Genomic DNA, 16,669 nt, shown 5'->3' on the forward strand with positions numbered 1-16,669 from the left:
GGGAGCCGGGCCGAGTCCCAGACACCTGTGCCGGAACCCCACGGGCCCTATTTGGGAAAGGCACTCTGTCGGTGCCCAGCTGAGTCGTCACTCAGTCCCCGAAGCGTGCGTCTAACCCCAAGAGGCAGGACAGGTGCGGCCGTGGCCAGGACGACGGTGCGGCCATCTGCTGACTTCGGACACTCTTCCTGCTCGCATTTCTACATCTGGACAGCAGGCAGCGACCGTGCGAGGCAGGTGGGTTCAGGTCTGGATATAGGCCTGCATGTGGTCAACGGTGTGGCCTTGGAAAGTTCCGTGGGCTCCCTGAGCACTTGCCAACCACCCACGGGGCAGAGAGCACTCCATGGTCCTGGACATGGAGCTGAGACCCCACTGCCACTGTGGGCATGAAATGAAGAAGGACCCTGCTGTTGTGTGTCTCATTAGATTCTGTATTTACCTAGCTGACATCCTTTAATTACGGGGCCAACTCCTGGCCAGAACTGCTTCCATCGCCCCTGAATCCACAGCCCATACTCCGAACCCCTCCTTAACCAACCCTCAACAGCAACCTAATGTCCCTCTACCCTAAGCACCCAGGGCCAGCCCCCAGGACCTGCTGCCTCCTGTTTCCAGGGGCTGGTGAAGGACGGTAAACTCTCCTCTCAACGGCAGTCACGTCTCTGATAAGCTAAGACCGGCACACGCCACCCACTCCCATCCCGGGCCGAACGCCAGCCCGTCACAAGGCGGCACTCAGGGCCACGTGGCGGATGATGGTGATGGCACTGCACTCCACTGAGCCCACAGGGGCCAGGAGACAGACGTGAGGGCCTCCCCCGGCAGCGAGGCAGGTGACTCGGCAGCAGGAGGGCTCCCGGCTGCGATGTGTCCCTGACGGCCCCGGACGCGCGTGCGCCCTGGGGAAGCCCAGCCTGCTCTGCCCGGCCGGCAGCTCTGAGTCTGCAGGAAACAGACTGCCAAGATGTCGCGTACAACTGGCATTGCTTCATCTTAAAGAACAGAAGTCACGTAAAGTGTGTTCTCTGACCAACAGACTCCGCTAGAAATCAATAGTAAAGGGGCACCTGGCCACCTTGGTCGGTGGAGCACGAGACTCTTGATCTCAAGGTGGTGAGTTCGAGCCCCACGTTGGCCGTGGAGTCTACTTAAAACCAAAACAAAAAACCCAACAGACAAAAAGAAATCAACAGTAGACAGGTGGCTGGAAACGCCAACCACTGGGGACAGCAGGCAGCGCTCGGACCCAGGAGGAAAGCTCAGAGGAGACCAGAAGTACCTTGTGGGGGTCGTGAGTGAGATGGGAGCGGAGACCCCTGGGAGGCAGCTACAGCCACTCCTGTGCTCACTCACACTGGGCAGTGAGAAAGGCCTCAAGTGCCCAGGCTGGGCTCCACCTCAAGATCTTGGGAAAGGAGCCAACGGAACCCAGAGCGAGCAGGCAAGGAAGTAAGGAGACAAAAGCAGTAACAAGAAATCGAAGATAGAAAAACAATACGGAAATAAAATATAGAGTAAAGGATAAAACAAAACGAAAAGCTGGTTCTTTGGGAAGAGCAACGGAACTGATAAAGCCCCTAGCCTAACAAAGAAAAAAGAGGACAGAACCACCAATACCAGAAATGAAAGAAGGTCACAGGGTGTCAGGGACAAGGACCCCGGTGGACAGCGGGAAGTCTGGGGGCTTGCACACGACGTGACGATACGTAACAGTGTGCGACGCGACCCCAAACCTACAAACTGCCGCGGACCATGAACAGATCATCCCAACAGCCTAATCCATTAGAGAAACTGGAGAGCAAAACACCTCCTGAAAAAGAAAACTCCAGGTGGATTTAACCAGACACCAAAAGATGAAACAACACCAACTGCATGTAGTATCTTCCGGAAAAGAGAAGAGGAAGGAATACTTCTCAACTCATTTTATGAGGTCAGCAATTACCCTGATACCAACACCAGACAAAAACATACAAAAAAAGAAACCTATAAACCATTATTCCTTTATGAACACAGACCTAAAGATCTTCAACAAAATATTAGCACGCTGAACTCATCATGTATGGAAAGAAATGAGTATAACATGTCACGACTACTTGGGTCTGTTCCAGGAAGGCAAGGCTTATCAACATTTATAACCAATCAGTGTAATTAACCCCGTCAACAGGCTAAATAAGAAAAACCATAAAATCTCCTCAACTGAATTTTAAAAATTGACAAAATTCAATCCCATTTGTGATCAAAACTCTTGGCGAACTAGGGGCAGACGGGAACATGCTGAGTGGCCAATGTCGTGCTGGCGGCAGGACGGGCCAGCACCTGAGACAGAGAGGCAGGCCTCCCCCTCACCGGGGGTAGGCTGTCCCCTGCAGCACAGCACAGAGCTGAAGGCCTGCCTATGCAATAAGGCAAGAAAAGGAAAAACACAGCTCTTGTTTGCATAACACAATAGTTTATGCAGAATAGCCCAAGGAATGTGGGAAAATGTGGAAGCCCCCGAACTAATGAGCTCACTAGCAAGATCATATGATACAAGTTCAACAGATAAATAGTCCCATTTCTACATATTGGCAATGAACAACTGAAAGTCAGTTTCCTAAAACTGCCATTTGTAGGAACTCCAAAAACAAAAAGGAAACACCCGAACGTAACAAGACCAGTGTGGGACGTGCCAGCTAATGAAAGGGGCCAGCCAAGGGTTCAGCAAGTGGACCTGAGCCACTGCATGGGGCATCAGTGTTCCCCAGACTAGACCTGCAGGCTTAGCACCCCTGAAATCCCAGCACCACTCTTTGGTAGCTACCAGTAAGCTGGCTTTTAAGTTCACGCAGAAGGGCAAAGGAACTGGGGGAATCAAAAGGACTCTAGGGGCTCCTGGGTGGCTCCGTCGGTTGGGTATCCAACTTCGGCTCGGGTCATGATCTTGAGGTTCTTGACTTTGAGCCCTGGGTCCGGCTCTGTGCTGGCAGCTCAGAACCTGGAGTCTGCTTCGGATTCTGTGTCTCCCTCTCCCTCCCTCTCTCTCTCTCTCTCTTTCTCAAAAATAAACAAACGTTACAAAAAAAAAAAAAAGGACTCTGAAGAGGAGAACCGAGGAAGGTGAGGGCTGTCCAGATCCGCAGGGACTTGCACGCTGCTCGCAGGGCAGAGGCAGGGAGGTACAGGACAGACACAGGAAGTGCACTGTGCTAGACTTCACCAAAATTTTGTGAAAAATGGCAAGGGGCTAGGACTGGCAGAAAATACTTGCACATTGCATATCTGACCAAGGGTTTAATCCACAATATATAAAGAACCCTCAAAACTCAACAGTAGGAAAATAAAGAATCCAATTAAAAAACAGGCAAAAGATTTGCAGATGCTTCAGCAAAAAAGACATACAGACAGTAAAGCAGCCCACGGAAAGATGGAAATGAAAACCAACAAGGTCCCTGCCCCACCCCTGCTGCAGGGGTGGTTCTGGGTGGACTGTCCAGTGTCCTGAGCCCGGTTGAGGGGGTAACAGGGACCTCAAAGCCGTGGACAAACACGGCGGCAGGCTGAGCTTCACTGTAAGTTGTGAACAGTACGTTTTCAAAAATCAAAAGATGCCGCAAGACCCAAGGGAGGCCTTATCTGGGTCCTGCTGCGAACGAACGAGTTATCTGAAATGCCCACACGGCCCCTCTTTGGGTCTCGAGCTCCTCGGGGCTTTTCACGACGCCTGTTTCTAGACAACTGGTTAGACTGGGCAGGGGCCGGGGTGCGCCCAGCATCTGCTTTCCACAGCTGGGACGGAGACGACTGTGTCTGGGGAGTACAGTGGCACCCACTCTGACGTGTCCTCGTCACAGGGACCCCTCGAGAGGCCACGAACAGAGCCTCGGGCTTTCTGTGGGAAGGGAAGGGTGTCTCTTCTCGAAGCCTCTGCAGGCGACTCGTGGCCGGGCGGAGGGTCCGTCCACACTGCCGCTGACCGGCTTGCTTCCAGAGTTACGCCTTCCGGATGGGCAGGACAATCACAAGCCGTTTGGATTTCCCTCTTTTTTCTTTCTCTCTTTTTTTTTAAATCCTAAGATACGTTTGAGCTGATGCGACTTGTGCAAGCAACACGAAAAGCATACGAGGAGTCATTTGCATACAGACACTGAGCCAGATGGAAGAAACATTACTTGTTTTTATACAAGATGGGTTCGGAGAGAAAGGCCCGAGGGCTGGGTTATAGATTATAGCCAAGGACGAGATTCATTGCATAACACCAGGCCCGCAAGGAAATCATGAGCAAATCCGCTGAAAACACCCCACCAACGATGATTCATCACTAAGCTGGGGCTGTTACTGTGTCAGACGCCCTGCAACGTAGCAGCCTCAGCAGTAACAGAAAAGGAGGCCGCGCTGTCAGTACGCCCACCGTGCCCCCAACGGGCGAAAACCCGGCATCCCATCCGAGGGACACCGGCCCCCCGCCTGCCCTCTCCTCCCTCTGGGATGGCGTCTGCTCGGGACTGGAAAGCCCACTGCACAGCCAACCCCGGAGGAGCGCTGTCTGGCTTTCTGAGACACAGAAGCGTGGGGCTTCCAGAAGCACCGCAGTGACATCACTAACACCCACCCATCCCACGCCGGAAATCAATAACCCCTCTGCGTTGACTTCAGATCTTTTTAAAGAGATCGCGGCCAGAACCACAGACACCCGCCGTGTGCCCGCCGTGTGCCTCCCCGCCCCGCCCTCCTTCCCCTTTGTGGGAGCCACCATGGGGGGGGTCTCCTTCCAGGAGTCGGCCAGCCGTGCCCCAACTGGCCCCCCCCACCCTTTCCCCCCAGAGGCCACAGTCCTGCCTGGCAGGCAGCCGGGTGAGGCCCCTGAACAGCCAGGTGGTGGAACCTGAGCAGGGATGACGTGTGGCTCCCCCCTTGCTCGTTCCTTCTCCAGGCCGCGGTGTCCGGGCCCAGGCAGCCACCCTGACCCAGACATGGACGCGACGTGCCGTCCCTGGACCACAGACACCTGCGGGGCTACCCCAGGTTGGGGGGTGGGGGTGGGGAGGCTCAGTTTCTGGTTCCCCGATGGTGCCAGACTGCCAGGCACACTGTTGTCACCACACACACACACACACACACGTGGCAGGGCATGGTTTCTGAGGTGGCACGGCGCACGTCACACGGCCTACGTGTCTGTGACGTGTCCTCTCCACCCCACACCTGGTTTCTCTCGGACTGCGGCAGCGCTGGACCACCTGATAAACGCGCGCTCCCGTACCACGCGAGTACGTGGCCTGTCCACCCTCTCTGGGGGCCTGCAGACACACAACACGCTCTGGTCCACACGTGCTCCGAGGGGCAGCCACATGCAGGGGGCTGCGTGGTCCGGGCTCTGCCCGGTCCGGGCTCTGCCCAGGGCTCCCAGGTTACGGGACTAACGTGCATCCTACTGGCCCAGGGGGGTGCTGACCCGCACACACACTCGGGGGCCCGGGACGGCCACCAGGACCCAGGCGGCTTCCAGAGGCAGGAAGTCTAAGACCAGGACGCCGGCAGGACCGCACCTGGGACAAGGGTCCGTCCCAGGCCTCTGTCCTCGGCTCGCGGGCGGTGGCCCTCACGCCCCCTCCCTTTGCACACGTGTCCGTGGCTGTGCTGCGCTAGGACCCGCCTAACGGCCTCGTGTTTCCCAAACGTCCTGACGAACGGTCTCACCGTCTCAACTTACCACCTCTGCAAGGCTCCGACCACACTCGCCCCCGAGGTGCTTCTGGAGTTAGGGATTCGACGTGTGATTCGAGGGGGAGGCAGTGCGGCTCGGGACGCTCACCAACACCCCGAAGCAGCAATCTTTCCGTCTGGGTCTGTGTTTCCCCCTTGCGCTTGCTGCCGGGAGGTGCCCATGGCCACGAGCACGGCCTGCAGCCCGTCCGTGCCCTCCGCCCATCCCTCTCGTGCGGTGTCTTCTTACCGCCCAGGACTCATCTACTCTGGAGGCATTCACGGCAGATACCATCTCCTGGCCGCAGGCGGTCACGTGAAGGTGTTTCCCGCGTGCTTACCTAATAAACGTGTCTCCCGGTTCAGGCCTCGGGGCACACTCGCGCGCTCTGTTCTTTGAGCCCGGCCCCCTCCTCCCAACCGCTCCTCCTGCTTTGACGCCCAGGGCATTCGGGCGCCCCGGGCCGTGCTGTGTGTGCAGAGCCGGTGGTCCCCTAGTTCGAGGGCTCGTCCTGTCCTTACGGACGCCCGGGCCCTCTCCGAAGCCTGCCGTGGTCCCAAGGGTGATTCTGTGCTCATCCGTCTGTACTTGCGCCAAATTCACAGTATTAATTAGTACAGCCTATTTAAACAAACACCCGTCTGCTGAGGAAGGAAGGTATGCCGCCAACGCGGACACCCTTCACTCTTGCCTGAAGCCACCGGTCTGTTCCACATAAACTGCAGGCTTAGCTCGCAGGGGTCTTTCCCTGCCTGGGTCCTCGTGTGCTGACTTCTGTCTGGGCAGAGGAGTCTGTGCACCCCTCACCCAGGTGCTTCCTGTCCTGGGGCAAGTGCCACGTGCCTTCAAGGCCCGCGTCCACTTGATTCCTAGACAGACACCCCTTGTTCTCGTGACTAACGCTGCTTTTATTTTCCAGCTGTTACTGCAGGCATTTCGACACGGACCCTGGACGCTGATCTTGGACCAATCAACATTACAGAACTCCTGTCTTCAGGGTCCTACTGCCCTTATAAAGTGGACGCCTTTCCAGTCTCTGCAGCACTTTGTAGGAGACAGGACTTACTTCTTGAGTTGGTGAAATTCACCAATAAAACCATCCGATGCTGTTTAGGGAACAGGAGGTTTTAACGCAACTTGACTAAATTGTAGTTAATTCACGTTTTCTCTTTCACGAAGTCAGTTTCTCAGTCATAGTCTCACCAACTGCCCTCTCAGGTTTCGTATTAATCGGCGTTGTCTGCCGCGCTCCTGACGTTTCCCTGCCAGCTCCTCCCCACCACGTCTGTATGCGCGTTCTCCGACTCTTCCCCCCTTTTGCCAAAGGCTGGCCACGTTCTCGGCCTTTCCCCGCAGTGGGCCTCCGGCTTCGTGAAGTCACCATTGTTTCTATCTCATGACGCTGGCTCTTTGCGACCTCCATTTTTCTGTCTGTCTCGCTGTTCTCCACATGCCCGTGACGGGACACTCACTAGGTCCCCAACATCTGCACTCCGAGTGGGGGTGTCAGTGCTCGGGAGCGACGCTGGCGTGGGGGCAGCAACACGGGGTTCTGGACTCCACCATCCCACGCGCACCACCTCCGCGAGGGGTTGGGGAGGGCAGCCCCTGTTTCCTGCGACCCCACCACGGACGTGCCGCTGGGGCCCACCAGCCATCCCCGGCCCCCTCCCCGGCTCCAGCCCGGCCCTGGGGCCTCCCTCATGCAAGTGGACCTCCCGGGGACCTCCTTGCGTTTGTTCAAGCGTGGGTGTGCGCCCAACAACGGTTTCCTCCTCTCTCTCCAAGGCAGCCGGCCTGGCCCCGGGTAAGGTCATCCTAGGTGTGTGTGTGCGGGGGGGGGGGGGGCGGTTAACGTGAGACGCCCGTGCTCCTGGCAAGGGGGAGTCCGTGTCTCTGCGTACGAGGCCCTGAACCACACTTCGCTCCTCAGGGTCTCTGGTTCCCGCCGTGAGGGAAGAGCCCACCCACAGGGCAGCCAGCCAAGGCAGTCGGCAGAGGCTCCCCTGACCCAGGACAACTGGACGCCTGGGCCGGGCTGTAATCGGGCCGGAGCAGGCGCCGGGCCCCCTGTCCCCGGGCCTCTGTCTCTGCACCAGCTCCGGGCGCTACGGCTTCTGGGTGTTCTACGGTCAGTGGTCTTCGTGGGGGGTCAGGGGGTCAACAGGACGGAGCCCCTGGAAGGAGGGCAGGCCTCCTGGCTGCCGCAGGGAGCCCCCCCACGCCCAGGCCACGAACAGAAGGGCCGGCCTGGGCGCCGGGCGGAGGATGGACACCTGGGTCGTGAGGGCCAGCGTCTGGAAGAGGAAGGTACCGGCAGGTGAGAGGGGACAGCAGTTGGGGGCAAGGGTGGAAGCAAGATGGTTGCACAGGAGAGGGGACTCGGGGGGGGGGTGGGTGGGCCACGACCACTCGAGGTGACCTGTACTGGCAAGGGCACAGGACCTGGAGGGCGGGGACCAAGTCAAGTGCGGGATCCAGGTGAGTGTGAACTGAGCCATGGGACCCGGGGACAGAAGGCTGGCAGGGAGGCCAGGGCGGGGAGCAGAGCACCCCGTGAAAGCGAGAGTGGGGTGCAGGGGCCTCTCAACATGGCCCCACAGGCCAGAACACGCATGGCCGGGGGGGGCAGGGTCAGGCGCTCTGCCCTGGGGTCAGGGAAGGTGCCCTGGGGAGGGCAGGTGACAGGGGCCAACACCGTTCCCTCAGGGCGGTGACACGAGGTAGGGGACAATATCCTGAGGCCCCCTGGTTTCAGTGAGTTGCAGAATAAGTGAAATTACAGAAACTTCACAGAAACCTGATTTTGCAGAAATTTTATACATGCGAGGCCTGCAAGGCCTTTCCACCTCCACCGGAGAGCGTCTTGTGGTGGCTGGGAGGACGCCCGCCCGCCCCTCCCCCAGTCCTGACCTTTGGGACCCACGCGCTGGCCCCACTGCTCCCCATTGCTGGGCCAGCACCTGCACCCCCGCCCCCCAGGACCTCAATTCCAAGCTGGAGGAAAAGCCCCGAGGGGGGGAGACAAAGCTGGGAGCAGCACAGGGAAGAGGGACCCCCCCCCCACACACACACACACATCCTCACGTGTGACACAAACCAGAGACGGGAGCCCGTGCAGATGCAGTGGCCTAGGAGGTGTGTGTGCCACTAACCAAATTACTCACAAGGAGCTGCGTGGGGACAGTTCTCCAAAGGTGGGGTCTGAGTGGGGCACCACGGGGGTCCCTCGGGCTCCAGGAGGTCAAGGGACAGAGGAAGGTCAGTCCCCACCTGTGGGGGGTCTGGTTGATCTGGGGCTTTGGGGACCACACCTCAGTCTGCAGGCAGACCTGTCACGTGTCTCGTGGGCTCCCTTCTGGGTCTCCAGCTGAGTCCATCCGGACACTGAGGGTCAGAGCTGGTCGGCACCACGGTTTCAAGTCCCGACCCCTCCCTCTGTGAGCGTTAATCGCTACAGCATTATTTTGGGGGACAGTTTGGCAATGTCCAGTTCCCTTTATTGAAGTAAAACATACGTAACATAAAATTTACCATTTTTAATTGTGCAGTTGGGAGGCATTAAGCACGTTCTCACTGTCACGCGTCCATCACCACCGTCCGTCTCTAGAACTTTCCATCGTCCTCAACCTGAAACTCTGTTCCCGTTCAACGCTCACCACCACCCCCCTCTGTCCTGCTCTGTGTCCGTATGGACCCGACTCCTCTAGGGACCTCGCAGGAGTGGAATCTGTGTCCTCTAGGACTGGCTTGTCCCTCAGTGCAGTGTCCTCGCAGCTCACCCACGTGTGAGCAGGGCCAGAATCTCCTCTGTCTCTAAGGCTTGTTTATTCACTCACCCCGTGATGGACACGGGCCGCTTCCGTGGCCCAGCTACTGTGCATCATCATGCTGTTTCCAGTTCCTTCAGGACACCCCGCCGGGAGCGCGGCTGCTGGGGGCTCTGTGCTCAGCACCCCCCCTGTGGCCCCCAGGCTACACCAATTACGTTCCCCCAACAGGGCACGGGGTTCTGGTTTTTAACGTTCGGTCAAAAACTTTCGCCAGCAGGGTTCTCCCACAAACAGGGCTCCACAACGCCACGTGACCCCCAGGCCCGTCCAGAGAGTGGGGACACCCATGTGCCACACTCGCTCGCTCGCTCGCTCACCCGCTCACTCACTGGCTGCAGACTCTGGGCAGAAAGTGCGTGGAGAACACACTGACCCCTCAGAGCGGAGGGGCCAACATGTCAGGGGCCGCGTCCCCACCTGGGCCCTGCCCGCAGCTCGGCGCCTGCATGGCCGGGGGAGGGGCCCAGATGACGGATCCTGCCGGGAGGAGCGCCAAGACCCCCGTCTTCTCCACAGGCTGTGCCTGCTCCTGGGGTACCGGGGCTCCTGCAAGGGGCCTCCAGTTTCTTTTTTGTCTGTTTCCACCTGTTTCAGCTCCAGTCTCCAGTTCTTCTCAGCTTCGTCTGGCCCCTCGTGCTGAGCCTTCTGCGTCTGCCATGGAGTTCCGGCAGCCACGGCGGAATGTTCTGGAATGTTCTTTCACCAGACCCTCCCATCCCCATTTCACAGATGCAGGCGTGTGCCACTGTTGAGTTCTGCCCCCCGCCCACCCACTCTCCCTTGCTCTGCTGGGCCTGGAGGCCGGTGGCTGCTAGAATCTAGAGCAGGGACCAGGAGGCCACCAGGCTCCAGCCTCTGCCCTGGGCGTCTGTGCCTCGGCTCCACCCTCCCACTACTGGTTGACCCGGTGGCCCTGGTCCTCCTCCCAGGGCTCCTCCCGAGGCTCCAGCCCTCCTTGGCTCTGCCAGGCCTCAGGAGGGGGCACACCAGCACCTGTGCCCACTCTGGTCTTCTGTACCCTTCCCGCTAAGATGGGAAGTTCCCAAAATGCAGCCTCTCTCCAATGTGTGGCCTGTGTCCTCCAGACCACCCAGGGGTGAAGCCCAGGCCTCCTGCCCCTGCCTCTCTCCATCTCCTGGATGCCCTCTGTTCTGTCCTCCTCTGCATCTGCCCCGTGGCCCCGTGCGGTCCTGCTGGTGCCCGCTGGTATGGAGATGCCTCGCTGCCAGAGCCTGGTGCCTGCCCCCGTCTGGCCTCTGGGCAGGCCCGACGGGCAGCGTCGACCGAGACTTCCTGCACTGCCGGCCCAGGATCCGAGCCGGCCCGCGCTCAGCCGCGTTGTGACCCCCGCCACCCCCACCCGCCTCCCCGGGCGGCGACCAGGGCCCTGCCGCTGTGTCACTGCCTCTTCTCCCCTCACCGAGGGCCCTCGGGGCTGGGAAACGTTCGCTTCCCACCGTCCGGACTGGCCCCAGGAACCGGAACAGCACCCCGCGCACACAGGCAGGTCCTCGCCCAGGAAGACGAGAGCCAGGGACACCAAGCCGCGCGGAGGAAGGCGCAAGACCCCAGCTCTTCCTGAGATGGGAAATGCGGACGCCAGCACAGAGAGGTCAGAGATGGACCACAGATGCGGGAAGACAGCTGCTACCAGACAAAGGGCCAAAGTCCCGGGAACAAAGCCTCTCACAGAAGCACAACAAAGAGACAAACAATCCACAGAACGGGGGCGATGGCCACGAAGAGGCGACCCACAGAAGTGCAGACCTACGACCCCAATGACCTCAGGCTCCAGAACCTTCCGGGGCTCTGCTCACCCCTTGCTGCCCGGAGCCCCGAGGGCACAGCAGTTCGTACTTCTCACCCCCCACCGCGAGGGACACCTCCCGTGTGCACCTCGGATTTGTGAAATGAGTCAGGGCAGAAGACCCTCAGCCCCCAGCGAGTGGCCCCCAGGAGTGGCGGGCTGTCCCCCGAGATGTCCACACACCCACCCGTCTGCCACACGCCGCAGCCCACCGCCCGCCACCGCTCCTGAGCCGTGAGCCTGGCTCCCCCACCCCCGCTGGCAGCCGGGGTCCAGGCAGACCACGCGTCACACGGGCTCACCTGCTGCTGGTCTCGAATCTACGACCACCCGAGCCCCGTGTCTTGGAATCACTCTCAGAATCACCGTTTTAAAGTGTTTGAGTCGGTGGCACTTAGTACGTGCAGAGCATTGAGCAGCCGCCGCCTCCAATTCCAGAACATTCTCGTCAGCCTGCAGAGAAAGCCCTGCCCCTCGGCCGTCACCCCCATGGCCTCCCCCAGCCCCTGGCGGCCAGCAGTCTGCTCTCCCCTGAGGGTCCCCCTGCTGGGACGGTTCACAGAAAGGGAACCACACAACGGGCGGCCGCAGCGCCTGGTTCTCCACCGAGAGCCTTTTCCAGACTCGTCCGTGCTGCATCCACGTTCCTCCGTGGGCAGGATAACCCTCTCTGCACGTCTTGTTTGTGCACCATCCACTGATGGATGCGCGGGTCGTCCACGCCTTCTGGCAACTGTGAGTGGTGCCGTGAACATTCGGAGGAGTCCCCCCTTATCCGAGGGGGGCGCGCTCTGAGACCCCCTGAATCCTCGGGCAGTCCTGACCCCCAGACGCACATGCTTCTCCTCTCCACACACAGCCGGGATAAGGGTGAACTTACAAACCAGGCACAGGAAGGGGTCAACAACTGTGGCCGGCCGTAACAGGACAATCCTAGTGACACGCCGCAAGGGAGGCCGCGTGACCGTGGTGTCCTGCGGCCCGGGATGACGGGGGACATGAGATGCCAGGGACGAGGTGAGTGAGGTGAGTGGCGCTGGCTTGTGACCAAGCATGAGACAGCACTGCCCTCCAAGCACCGTCGGGGGGACCACCACCCTGCCCCAGGTGGCGGCTGATGCCCGTGACGGACTGCTGGGCGGGCTTCGGCTGGAGTCCCTGCCCCTCTCAGGAAAGATCGGTTTGCTGGGCCACGTGGTAACTCTGCTCAACCTTCTGAGGGCCTGCACACTGCTCCAGGGCGGCCGAGCAGGGACCCCGCCAGGCCCAGCCCTCTGGATGGCAGCCGGCGCCTGCAGGGACGAGATCACTTTATGGGTTTCTGCAAAACAAGCAGCACCGGGGCTGGCCCTCTGAGCAGAGGCCGACTTCTACTGTTTTCCTCCAGGCACCGGGGGAACGGTTGAAACCGCGGCCACGCGTGGGGCGCACCTCCGGGGTCCCAAACGCGCTGACTCTGCGTTTGGCAGGAGGGAAGACCAAGGGGCCCTTTGTCTTCAGGAGCTGACCCGCCTGTGCGGTCGCGTGTCTGCCCTGGCGGGAGCGGGGGCTCTGTGCTGGCAGCTGGCCGGGGGCGCCCACGCTCTGCCCACCTCTCGGGGGGCAGCCAGCCCAGGAGTGGGGCCGGGGCGGACGCGGAAGGCCGGCCTGCCCCACGCGGGTTCCAAAAGTGCCGCAAGTCTACGCAGCCGGACCACGGCCTAGTCTCGGGGCAAGGCTGGGGCACGTGGAGGCCTGGAGCCTAGTGTTTGGCCCAACGTGCTTCCCGTAGAAACGGGCCGGCAACGGCGAGCCGTGGCCAGTTTACAAGAGCAAGCTCCGCAAAGCGCTAAGGGCTACCGTTCCACCCACGTCCTGAGCATAGGTCACCTGCCCCTGGCAGCCCAGGGCGGCCGCTCGCTCTCACTGGCCCGGCTCAGCTTTCTCTGCTGTCCGAGCCTTATCCGGACACGGCTGCTTCCTGCTAATCCGGAGGCAAGGTCAGAGGTGCCGTCTCAGTGTCTCTGCTGGCTGGCATGTGGGGCCAGAGTGGCCTTTGTCACCGAAGCTGGGAAGCCCTGCAAGGGGGACGGAGGAGGAGCGGCTGGGTCACCGTGAGCCCGCCTTCGGGCCCCAGACCAGCCAGCCTGCCCACGGTGGGGCCAGGGCGCAGGAGGAAGGGGCGAAGGAGCCGGTCCCCGAGCGAGGCGTTGCTGTCAGAGGCCAGCGTGGCCACCCGCAGGGAGGAGCCGGGCACTCGCAGAGAGCACTGCGTGTCTGTCAGGGAGAGCTTCAAGGGGGCCTGGGACGCCGAAACTCCGGCCAGCCAGCAATACAACCATGTTACACAAGGGCATTGGCTGTTGGCCAATGGCTGCTCTGGGACCAGCCACGGGGAGGTCTCCTGGGCCAGTGTCCTCCACCTGGGTGACCCAAATGCCCCAGAGGTCACCCTCGGCCCCTCATCCTCCAGCCCAGCAGCCTCAGGCATGAGGGGAACCCCACATGGTCTCCGGCAGGCGAGGCCCTGCCCAGCGCTCTCCCTCCCGCCTGCTGAGGCCTTTACTTTAGCAGAGGCGGCCCCGGCCAGCGCCTGGGAAGAGAAGGACGCCATCCGGCAATGGGGTGGGGACGGCAGGCTGGGGAGCCCCCGGGGCACCTCGGTCGAACCCTGTGTCCCTCCAGAGTGGCCTGCAGGCTGGACTTCAGGGACACAATGATGGTCCTGGGTGGCCCTGCTCCAGGCAGGTGATGCTCGGCCAGCTGCCGGCCCGAGGGTCTGTCCAGACGGGGTCAAGCGCCAGCCTTTCTCTGGCCAAAATCCACCCGCTTCCTGCCCCTCCCTGACAAGGGCAGGGAGGGGTGTGAGCACACTCGGTGGTGAGCCTGGAAGGGGGCGGCCTCGCTTTCCAGCTCCTCTGGCTCCCCCAGGGGCTCACCCCCCCAGCCAGGCTTGCCCCAGGCACGTCCCCAGGCTAACCCAGAAAGCAGCCGGAACCTTCTCTCTGGGGACAGCAAGTGCCCCATGTTGGACAGTACCGCCTTGAGCGATGGGTGTCCACGAAGGCCAAGAGGAGCGGGACCCACGCTGACGGCAGGGCGCTGTGCCACAGGCCGTCCCCCCCCACGGGCAGGCTCAGTGGAGCGGCAGAACCAGCCCTGCCGGGCATGGAGTGCTTCCAGCTCATCTAATGACAACAGTGCGCCCGGGGCAGCCCGACCTCCCAGAGGTGAAGGGTGGCGTGGGACCCCGAGGGGCGGCGGGTGGGTGGGAGTCATGAGGCGAAGGAGCTTCTGTGGTCCCGGCACCTCTGACGCCTTACACCAGGGGTGGCCCAGCAGAGCCCCAGGCCGAGTGGGCGCTCCCCCCTGGAGCCCCTGCCAGCACACAGCACAGAGCCCCGGCACCGCACCCCCCACGCCGGGCTCTGCTGGGCCCCAGGTCGAGGCAGATAAGGAGCCGCGAGGCCGCCCGCAGGAGGCCTGTGTCGGGGAGCGGGAGAGTGCACGGCTGCGGGCGTCCCCCCAAAACCCCGGGGGGGCAGTGCGTGCCACACGCTAAATTTTGTTTCCCCCCAAATTCGTGCTGAAACGGCCCCCCACCTCTGGCATCATGGCGGTAGGAGGGGGGACCTGGGCGGTGAGGCCCGGGCGGGATGGACCCCAGGCTGCCGGACTAGGACCCCCACAGGCACTGCTCCATTTGTGCCGTGAGGCGTCCCTAGGGAAGCCTCCGCCAAGGAAGCCCAGGTGCCCCAGGACTGCTCCCCTCCCCACCGAGAGGGCAGCAGGGGTCCGTCCCGCAGGAGCGTGCTGCATCTGCGACGACTGCGTCAGGGGCCGGGTGGCAGGGCGGTAACGTGCAGGCTGGCCCGATCTGGGACAGGGAGAGGGACAGCGGTGACGCTGACCGCGGATTCGCGCCGTGCGCACCAAAACCACAGGAAGCCCTTCCAAGCAACCAGAGAGAACTCCTTCCCCACGAGGAACCTCGGGCAGGCTTCTCCCCAACTTCTCAAAATCGCTGCAGAGGCCAGAAGACAGAAGCGTCCGAGGGCCCCGGGAGGGCGGGGCAGAGGCGAGGCCGTCCCCTGTGGCTGTCTCGCAGGGGCCAGGGCGGCGGGGAGGGGGCGGCTTTCCCTTCAAAGGCAGTACAAGCCAGTAACAGACAAATGGACAGAAAACTTTCCTGGAGACACTAATAAAGGAAGGCAAATGAATCTTGATCGGTTTCCTAGGAGAAAAATGACCAAAAAAGCAGAGAGAAGAAAGCGTAACAAGAGTGCAAGTGTGACACGTGCCGCAGAAGTACAGACCTGGGAGTCAGAAGGGGGTGTGTGCGTGGGAGCGGCCCTCCCGGGCGGGGCGGGGGCTGCCGCGGACACAGCTGGCCAGGCGGTGCTGAAGACAGAGCGGGATTCGAGCAGAGGACAGAAAGGACAAGGGGCCTGTCACCAGGAAGCCGAGCCGAGGCCAGCTCCAGCCACGCCAGACCACCTGTGCAGGACGGCAGGTGGCGCAGCCCCGGCGGTGACCTGGGAAGTGCGCCAGGGTCCCCGGGGGGGACGCGTCGCCAGAGGCCTACGAGCAGGCCGCGCGGCTCCGGCCGGAAAAGGACACGAGACAAAGTCTCCGGGAAGCCCCGTCCACCCCTCTCACAAACCTGTCTTGGGCTTCTCGCACATCCAGCCCACCTGGGCTGTGCCCCCCCCCCCCCCCGGGAGCCACCAGGCTGCCAGCAACACACAGACCACGCGCTGCCTCCGCCGGCACCAGGACCCCCTCCCTCACCCCGTGCCAGCCCCCCGCCCAGCAGCCCCTCCTCCCCACTGGTTCCACCCGCGAACACCCACTTGGTCAGCAGCTGTGCACCTGAGACGCTGGCCACGGCCACGGACTACCCACCCAGGTCCACGGCAAGGCCACGCGGGCTCTGGCGCTCCCGGGTCTGCGCCCCACTCTGGGCCCCTGTCTCACCACCCCCCGCTCTGCCACGTCTGAGAATCAGGTGATCGATCCAGGAGAAGCCACGCCCCTCACCCCCTTCCTCCCAATGACTCCAAGCCCCCCCCCCCAGCCGCCACCACCCCCCTCCTCTCCCAGACGGCGCCCACCCCTCCCATTGTCTCCTGGCCGCACCCCAGCAGGCTCAGCCCCAGCCAGAGACACTCCTGGATAGTCCCAACAAGGGTCTGTGCCCACACGTTTCCCAGCAGCAGCCTCCTTGGTCTCTGGCACCCAGGAGGTTCTCGCCCTTCCAGACAGTGCGTGCTGGGCCCCTCTTCTCAGCCACACCCTGAGGGACCGCCTCAGATTTGCCGGGGCCCCCGTCACCCGAGGGGCAGGGTCACACCGAGGTCAGGCGGA

General features: G+C 61.5%; 1 protein-coding gene across 4 annotated transcripts in view; it reads right to left on the reverse strand.

Moving 5' to 3' along the window:
• PACS2 (phosphofurin acidic cluster sorting protein 2) overlaps window positions 1-16,669 on the reverse strand; it is a 55,119-nt gene that overhangs the window by 26,989 nt on the left and 11,461 nt on the right. The window lies entirely within an intron of this gene.

Source organism: Lynx rufus, unplaced genomic scaffold (assembly GCF_022079265.1).
Source record: "Lynx rufus isolate CCGP_SWC_20201006 ecotype Redwood Valley unplaced genomic scaffold, mLynRuf1.p SCAF_17, whole genome shotgun sequence".
NCBI classification, from domain to species: domain Eukaryota; kingdom Metazoa; phylum Chordata; class Mammalia; order Carnivora; family Felidae; genus Lynx; species Lynx rufus.